The 9,450-nt window shown below is 39.0% G+C and overlaps 1 long non-coding RNA gene across 1 annotated transcript in view; it reads right to left on the bottom strand.

Moving 5' to 3' along the window:
* Nucleotides 1-9,450, bottom strand: part of LOC126866133 (uncharacterized) — a 191,626-nt gene that overhangs the window by 36,283 nt on the left and 145,893 nt on the right. The gene's annotated exons all lie outside the window — the stretch shown is intronic.

The raw sequence follows: 9,450 nt of genomic DNA, 5'->3' as shown, positions 1-9,450 counted from the left end.
ATAGCTCACAGACTTCGTGTACTCGATAACATTCACCAAGGATATAATATTTTTGAATAGGAAAGCTGTTAATTAATTCACGACTCTAACCATATTCGTAAGCAAAATGCCTATCCACGATATTCGGTGTGCGAATTCACAGTATCTTTCAACGTCGTACGAAGACAGCAAAGTTACACAAAGTTTTCACCAAGAAGCATTACGACTTCTTGCATATTCATTACCAGTGTCTTTGCTAATTGATTTTTAGCTAACCACATTGGCTGGCAACGCTTACAAAAAAATTCCATTTTCGTCCGAATCTTTCAAAAGCAACGCGATCGGAGCCTTGCCGTTAGTTAGAGCATTTAATGCTACAGAGACGCGGCAGAACGTTTCGACTAATTAATCGCAGTCGTTCTTTTACAAATTGAAACAACGTACTCGAAAAATTCCATTTTTATTTCCCGTCTTTCGGAAGCTCGAAGGACGAACCATCAAGTTGAAATGGAAATCAAAACGTATGAAAATATTCAGTGAATTTAACCGCAGAAAAATTTATTAATGGGTAGTCGATAAATTTCGTTAAGGTACGAATGTCTACAACTTTGAGTTTTCATGGCCTCGATGCAAGGTTAAAGTATGCCACTCAAATAAAGATTAACTCTATCGATTATATTGCAGATAAAATTCCAAAAATATATACGAACAGGTTTATATGAGAGGTTGGTCGACGAGGTTTAATGGACGAGATTGGCCGTTGTTGAAACCGTCGAATATATTTAAAACGATAAATTAGAATACAGATAATGTTCGCAAAGACGCTCGTACTAACCGATTCGCTAAGACAGTGTATAAGTCGTAAAATAGGATCGCTAATGACTCGTTAATTAGATCGCTGATAATTCGTCGATAACTGGTTGATAACTGATCGACAACCGACTGTAACTCATTTGTTTGCGATCGCGTCAGCTTATTTATATTGCTCGAGGGAGAGTCGGAAAATTCAAATTCGTCTTTATTCGACGGTTGCACGTAACGGCGACATTGTTTTGCTCAGAGTTTATTTATTCTTACATTACGCGTATTCTAACGATCCTGATGCTCCGAGGCAAAACAACAACATGATTTGGATTGACCTCTAATTCATGTGCCGCCATATATATCATCGTTGTATATCATTTTGAACGCTTCAATGATTATGTGGAAACCAATATCATAACAGGGCGATTTGCACGTTCGAAGAAACAATTATTCGAAAGAATTCTCCGGTCATTATGCTATGTAGATCGCGGATTCATCATCGTCGGCGTTATCATATGATGATCGATAGATGGCCGAGTCTGAGGAATCGTTGTGTATTGTAAAAATACGATAGCGCGCGTGTAATGTCCAGCTGGAACAAGTGGACGAAAATAAAATAACGAGGTAGCAACCGTGTCAATGCTCCTTTCGTGGTTGACCAAGATATAATTTCTCTTGGACTTCTTCTAATTTGCATAGCTCGTTATTTAAAAGTGTAATTTACACAATTTATCGACTATATACCTACTATCCATGAAGAAAATAGTTAAGTTTATCGTAATCGCAAATCTACAAATTACGTTGAAAATCGATATTTTATTAACTTGTTCGCGTTAAACGGCTTAATTTAGAAAGTTCGCGGCGATAAATTCTATGATAAACAGAGGAATGATATCGTGTTCCGCTGCTAGTATCATCGAAGTGATACCTAAAATCGTGTCATTGTCAGTCGTAATCTGTCACAATCTAAGATTGCCAAATCATGAAACGAATTAGATAAGCAATTCGTGTAACTGTGCATAAATTCTTCCATAACTTCTAACCTTCCGTAGCTATAATTCAATTTTTTTTTATAATAGAGTAAAAGGAAAATAATTGATCGTATCGTAATACGATTATCTTTTATCTTTAATCCTTTAATCTAACGATTAATAACAACCTCCAATTAGTAATAAATAAATCAACGCTATACATTATACATATACATAAAACCAACATCAGACAAATTAAATCTAACAAAGTAAATTATTTACAAAATTATGAATTATCCGATCGTTCTACCGAACATAAAATTATCAAAATAAATGTATTTACAAAAGGAAGTTGATAAGATGATGTCAAATTGGAAAATTATGGAAAAGAAATCTACGAAGTCTATAACTCGTCGCTCGACAATAGTCGTTGATATTATTAGTTACAACAAATTATTTTCGTGCACGTATAAAGGATAACTGAGCGATAGAAATGAAACCTTACGCCTCTGCGCCATATTTTATCCAAATCCGAGTTGCCGTCTATTACTCTTCGATTCTACCGAATCGTTTCATCGCAGCCTCGCTTCGCAAGCTTTATTCCATCAACGAGAAAGAAAAAACGAGGCCGTGGAGTTTTCCGCGATATAAGAGCATTAACAAATTCGCCCGATAATATTTGACTTTCATCCAGGAGGCACGTTCGCGTTCATTGACTCTTTGCCCCCCTCCCTTAATTTTTTTATTTCATCTCACCTTTTATTTCCGGTTCAGCCAGTCTCTCCTCGAATCTCCTAATCTGTGTATGCAATCGATATGCGCTCATTAATTACGGATTCGACGGGCGATTCCGGCGAGAACGGCCGTAAAAATTCGGCCGATTGTATTATCGACAGGCTTCCGCCAGACAATGTTGCCTCGATACGAATCTCGTGATGCGATCGATCCTCATCGACACGGTAATGGGGGATTATAACGCGGTCGATCGCGGCTACGTGCCGATCATCGAAATCATCCGGCAACTGAATCGGTGTACGTCGAACCTTCGAGGGCCAGGAGAAACCTACCAACTTGGGAACGAAATGATTTTGTTAGATTTTAGAGGGACAGCGAAATAAGTTTAAATGGAGGGTAGTTTTTCTTTTTGAATAAGTTTGAATTTGAGAAAACGGAACTGATTTTTTATCTGTTTCTTTTTGCTATTCAAAGTCACGTTAATTGCCAGGATTATTGGCGGTGTGTTCTTTCAATCGAATTACGTGGAATTTTCTTTTGAGATATTTCAGGAAAAATTGCTTAATTAATTATAAATTAGGTATTGGTACATGATAGACTTTGAGTCGTTTGCGATTTAATTGAGCAACATTTTTTTGAACGACGTTATGGAGAATACAAAAGTATGGTGGGTCTCAAACATTGTATCAGGTTGTCCGAAATGTTTCTTTTGTTTTATAAGGAAATAATAGACGCGCAATGTTGTTTGTTTTATATTAGTTTATTGAATTATGCACGAACGTAATAATAGAAATAGAACGAAATGAATTATACCTAATTCGATAAAATAATATAAAACAGAAATTGTTACGAAACGAAAGAAGCTTCTCGGACAACCTAATACGAGGAACGTACGTGCGATAGGATGCTTTTCTGGTGATTTCTTTCTTTTCTTTTCGACGTGTTCTATGGAGGTTTCCTGAATTAAAGGATCGACAAGACCGGATAACTCGGTCGAAAGAGTTTCCTGACATATTGATTTTCCTTTAGCAGATACCGTTGGCCGAATTTACTGCCGTGGTGTTTTTATTATCTTATCTGCCCCTTTTACGTCAAGCATTAAAAGTTCCTATTACACCTATCTCGCCTTTATTACTCTTAAATTGACCCCTAAATTGAACGTCACCTTGATGACCACGTGTGTTTTAATATGGCGAAAAGAGAATCGATCAAGAAACCATCCATAATGAATTGCAAAAATTAATTTTCAAATTTCATATCTCTCTAGGTATTACACTAGCATATTATTCTGTACAGGATATATTACTATTTTCCATTTTTCTATTAATTCTATTAATCTATGTAAGTATTATCATATGCACGTATATTAATCTTGTATCAGACACATTTCTCACTTTGTGCATTCTCTGTAACTTAAATTTCCCTTTCAAATATCGTATTGTCCATTTCCTATTACAATTATACCGTGAAATCAAAATGAAAATATAGCCTCGTTCTACGATTAGTATTAATTACTACTGTTATCTCTAACCAAAAGCAAGTGTTCGCGATTGTAAATAATTCATTATTGCTGATACCACATAGTATAAATAGCAATTTACAACGTGCAGCGACTATGAAATCCGAGGACAGCGTTACATTATCTCATCCACGTGTTCTCAAATACGTTACAATAGAATTGGCCGACTGTTCCGGTTGTAATACAAATACAATAATACGCTATAGACATACCTAATCATACAGTAAACAGGTTGCAGGTACCAAAAACAGTGGAATCTAACACGTGCATTTTCTCCAACGTTTTCTAACAGCCTAGTCTCGTAAAACATGGTCGGACACGTTAACGACTATCGAACGATCAACAACAACTATAACGGTAGAAAGACGGGAGAATGGACGCGGAGCCGGGCGTCGCGAGTCCGGGTAAGCGTAACGAGTCTTAGTTAACGGGTGGACAATCGAGGTGCAATCTCCCGCGGATTATTCAGCATGATACACAGGCAGATATACATTGAGAGGTACTACAAACCTGTGTATCTCGCCAATATTTGACTAAATCATGAACAATGTTTGATTGTACACATGCGCGCGGCCGCGCGCGCTCATACCGCGCGCACACACGCGCCGGCTCGCGCGTACCTATTCCTCGTTCGATATAGGCTCGCCGTGCCGTGAAACGAGACGCTATATATCCTTCTCTATACCTATACGTATATATACTTATACGCGTATGTATATGTCGGAGGGGGAAAGAAAGGGGTGAAGGAAGGGACGCGACGCGCAAGCGAGCGGAAGCGAGACGAATCGAATAGCACGCGAGTCGAAGCGAGACACGGTGAAAGTATAGCGGAGGTTGATGGGAGTGGAGCAGAAAGGGTGAATCGTGGTCGTGAGAGGGACAAAGAGGGAGAAGCAGTAAGACACGAGTGAAAAGAGGTGGAAAAATGGACACAAGAAGGCAAGGCAAAAAAGAGTCGGCGTACGGTGAAGAACGGTACAGCAGCGGGGCGAAGAGTTGCTGGAATGGAGGGGGGAGAGAGCGTGGAAAGACACCAACGAAGGGAGAAAGAGTCGCGCTGGAGAATGCGCTGGATGAAAGGTGGAGTAACGAAGAAGCGGAGGGGACGTAACGGAGACGCGAAAGAGTGGGGGAAAAAGCGGGGAACGCGAAGGAAGGCGAACGAGCGGTTGCGCGAGAGTGGGTGAATCTATGGTGTAACGATGCGAAAGCGGAGAGACGAACGGGACAACGGCGCTAAAGTGGGGGAAGCTATAGTGTAGCGGCGCGGTAGTGGGGAGAGTGACGATATCGTAGGTCGACGTGGTGGGGAGCGTGTGACGCTACAGTCGAGCAGTGGGGGGGTTGGAGGGCCGTCGTGTACAGCGCGAGAGGGGAGGCGACGCCGATATCGACGAGGAGAGGAAAGTCGTGTGCGTGCTACGAATTTACCCTGCTCTCTTGTAACCTCGCTTCTTCTCTCTTGCTCGCTAACGTGGAAAGTGCGCGCGAGGGTTGCTGCGAAGGAGGATACGAAGGACAGAAGCCCCCTCGCATGGAATTTAACGCTTCATCGACGGGTTTTATCAGCGGCTCGCTCTCGGGACACGGCGATAAGCGGCGTCGTTAATTCGAGGGTATTAAACGGAACTCTGACGGACACGCTGTATATGGATGAGACGCGACAGGTATAGTTCGTCGATAATGTTGGTACTCTTGGGAATGCGGCGGTGGTTACGGTTGGCTACGGTTAACGATGTTTTCTGGAGTGGTATGGTAGCATTGATAGTAGCGTAATTGTAATAGGCTGATGTTTGATGGCATACCGGATCAATCGAATACTTGATATTACGTCTAGGAGAGGGTATTGGTATTTAATAACACGATAGATCAATATTGCGTTGTATCTAACATCGAGTCGCTTAGAAGTCATACTGGTTAATAATAGAAATTAAAAGTGTAAATGTTATTTTTCAGATTTTACCTTGGAATTTATGATAAAACATACCTATTTATGGAGATATAAGTCATTATGTTTTTCGAGAAGTTAGACGCTAATTATGTACATGTGTAATGAAGTTGAAAGATTTACGCAAAGTTGAGTCGACCAGTTTAACTTATGCGAAGCTCGTTTATAGCTGTTCCAAGAAATCTGTCCATATCCGGTAATATAACAGTACGATATCTGAAAACGATGAGAAATTACAATAAACCGAGGTCGTTATATTTCGATATTCGGTTACAACGAATAAAGTGAAAACAACCAACTACGCAATTGTAAATATATCGTTTAATTGTACTCTATTATCTCGTAAATACTATGTATTGTGGCGATTTTGTGACCGTGAATTTACAATGGTACTACCAAATATTTCGTGATATCGTGTACCAAGTATTATATTGGCGTAACGCGAACTCGATGCAACTATAGTTACTCGATCGTACCGATACCGATATCCCGTTTTACGTTGGTCGCGTGGTGTGCACGGCTGCATTGCATCGCCTGTATGCAGATATTTGCACGGCCGTACATGTGCACGCGGTGTTAGTCAGGGTAATTTGCAGCTTCGTTAATTTATGGTTGCGCAAGCGTGAATTTCGCGTCGCTGGCAAAGGCGAGGAGTCAAGGTTCGCGGAGAATCAGTGACAAGATGTCTGACCGGAGACGCAGCGATGCACATCCACTGCTACGAGGAATATTTTCTCTGTCAACGCCACGTCAAATATTATGTCTCGCCGGTTCATTTTTCGAAAGATTAAATTCGCTATATATCTACCGTTTTTAATCGACTGTAAAATTAGCACAAATTAATGATAAATACACTACTGATCGAATAATCGAGGAAACGAAACGAGGATATCTTTGTGATTTGTATTATCTGATATTATCTTCTAGAAAGTTCGTAGCATCGAAGCTTTCGAGTATAGATAGACTAGTAACGGCGTTTTAATTCGATTTGTGCGTACTATGATTTATAATTTCTAGGATTGTGCGTCATATTATCGTACTGAGTCTGATCAACAATTTACGCGATAATCACACGCAATCGCTACTTGCACAGTCACGTAATTGCAACGCGTGCAATCGTAATTCACGCGATCGAATCTAGTACGTTTGAGGCTCGCACGGTAATTTCTATGCTGTGTTTTTACAGGTCAATTCAATAATTCGTAAAATTGTTTGATTTGATATCGTCAGATCGTAAAAATCGAGGATAACTTCGATCGCAACGTGGTTGGTATTGAGAAAGTGCAACTGCGATCTTCCAAATTTTGCTTTACGAGAGACCTTGTTTTTAGAAAGCTGTTCGATTAGAATTTACCATAATACATTGATATTCTTTGTTTGTCAACGAAGCGATGGAAGAGAGCCGAGGATTTAGAAAATTACAAGATAAACGGATCTTTAACTCGTACTTCTTTCGCATTTGCACGTTTCCCCTTAGAAAAACTCGAGTCCGATGGAATGTCAATATAGCTTTATCGAATTTATTGCAGTTTCTCTTTTAATTAGCGTTGTCATAATTAACCGACGATGTCGTGGACAGGGCAAATATTTGAGGCAAGGTAGTAACCTCGTATCTTGAGCTGCTATTAGAACACCTTTCCGCCACCGAATGTTCCCGTATTTGTCGTGAAATAGTTTTTCAACGACGCGTTAATAAAACGCAAACAACAGGCAGAAAAGTATTAATGTTGCTCTGATTCTTTCTATCGGCGGCAAATATTTGACCAGCGATCGAACAATATTTTTATCTTCCCTTTTATTTTTTATTATTAGTCGCGTGACAGGCCCGGTCTTTGTTATTCGTATAAAAATGCATACTCGAATTGTAGCAAAGCACGCCATCCACGCTGCTCGAAATAATTAAAAGAATCAGCTAAACGAATGAATCAAACAGAAACGAAAATGATCGTCGCATGTCTTCTCGCGTTTGTTTAACTTGTTAAGAGGTGTTTTTAAAGGGTTGATCGCTCATTTCACTCGATAGTCCGCCAGTCGTTGGTTCCGAGTATCGTGTTTTGCATCGGACACTTTAAAGTTCTTCTTCGCAACTTTTCTTTCGTACGCCAGCAACGAAATATTCGTGTTAACGCGCTAATTTTGATAATTATTGGTCAGACTGAAACGTTAGATATCGTTAATAGCCAATATTGTGTAAAGTATAAGATACAAAATAAAATTCTTTTATACCTCAGGAGCAAAATATTCGTGTTAACGCACTAATTTTGATAATTATTGGACAGACTGAATCTGGTTGTTTAACTTTAGTTTATAGTTTGTATCTTGAACGTTAGATATCATTGATAGCCAATATTGTGTAAAGTATAAGATACAAAATAAAACGAATCCTCCGTAATGTACTTTGTATTAAATTGAAGATTCTCTATTTCAGTGGCAGATATCGCGCTTGTATTAGCGAAAACGTTTAATTTTCAATTCAGTCTGCGTTTTAAAAAAAGTAGCAAGAATAAATAACAAGTTTCTGACGAATCGTAGGTAGCTGTATAACGTAAAATCTTCGAGCCGAGTAATCGACGTTGGGAACGTTCGTTGACGAAAAATTGCTCGCGTGCATCGAATGTTTCCATCGCTCGATAAACGTGAAATTTACAAGGTATCGTGAATAGCTCGTTGCCTCGTAGATGATTGAATAATATCAGATAAGAGATATCTACTTAACTTCTTCTTCACTTCAGATTCTCGCATAAATGAAACCTGCGCAGACGTCTTTCCACGTAACTGCGTTATCGGGTGTAATTTCCCTGATGCATTTTCCACGGCGGATTCCTATCGAATCTTCGCGATCGTGATTACGCGACGGCGATAAACATTCGGAAAATTTCGTTTCTTGCAACGAAGCCGACAATCTAACTGTGTTTGTCAACTTTACAGATTTTCATTTGCAACGTGTTTAAAGGCGCAGAGAACACGATGTAAAATACGGTCGAGAAAAGCCAGGTCAGACAGCGAAAATAATGAAAAGCTTATAGTCGCAGGGGAAATTTTTATATCACAATTTTCAAGTAAATTTTCACATCACGTTGCTTAAAAATGCAAAGTGCCCATAATACGAAAGTTATACTCAACAAATACCACGAGATTAGAAATGAAAAAAGAAAAATAAGCTCGTATCGAAAATTTGTTTCATATATATGTCTGTCATTGTTTCATATATATGTATTTATAAAAGATTACTATGCAGGTTATTAAAATGTTGATACGTGCATTTCAATTGTTATTTGCCTTCGTATTATTATGATTAACACTTGCGTTAATGGCTATGATACATTTTGAGATATTTAATCTGCCGATAGGATTGTCGTTTAATTAAAAATTTCTACGCATCATCGCTTAATTAAAAGTTAATAAGGATACGTGAATTTCAATTTGGACGGTTTTCGTTCTTGCAGACGTAAATATGATACGATTTATTTTTAACAGAAATGAAATAACACGTG

This window comes from Bombus huntii, chromosome 5 (genome assembly GCF_024542735.1).
Source record: "Bombus huntii isolate Logan2020A chromosome 5, iyBomHunt1.1, whole genome shotgun sequence".
NCBI lineage: Eukaryota > Metazoa > Arthropoda > Insecta > Hymenoptera > Apidae > Bombus > Bombus huntii.
The sequence above is the reverse complement of the archived record's forward strand: the minus strand, read 5'-3'. Positions and strand labels throughout refer to the sequence as shown.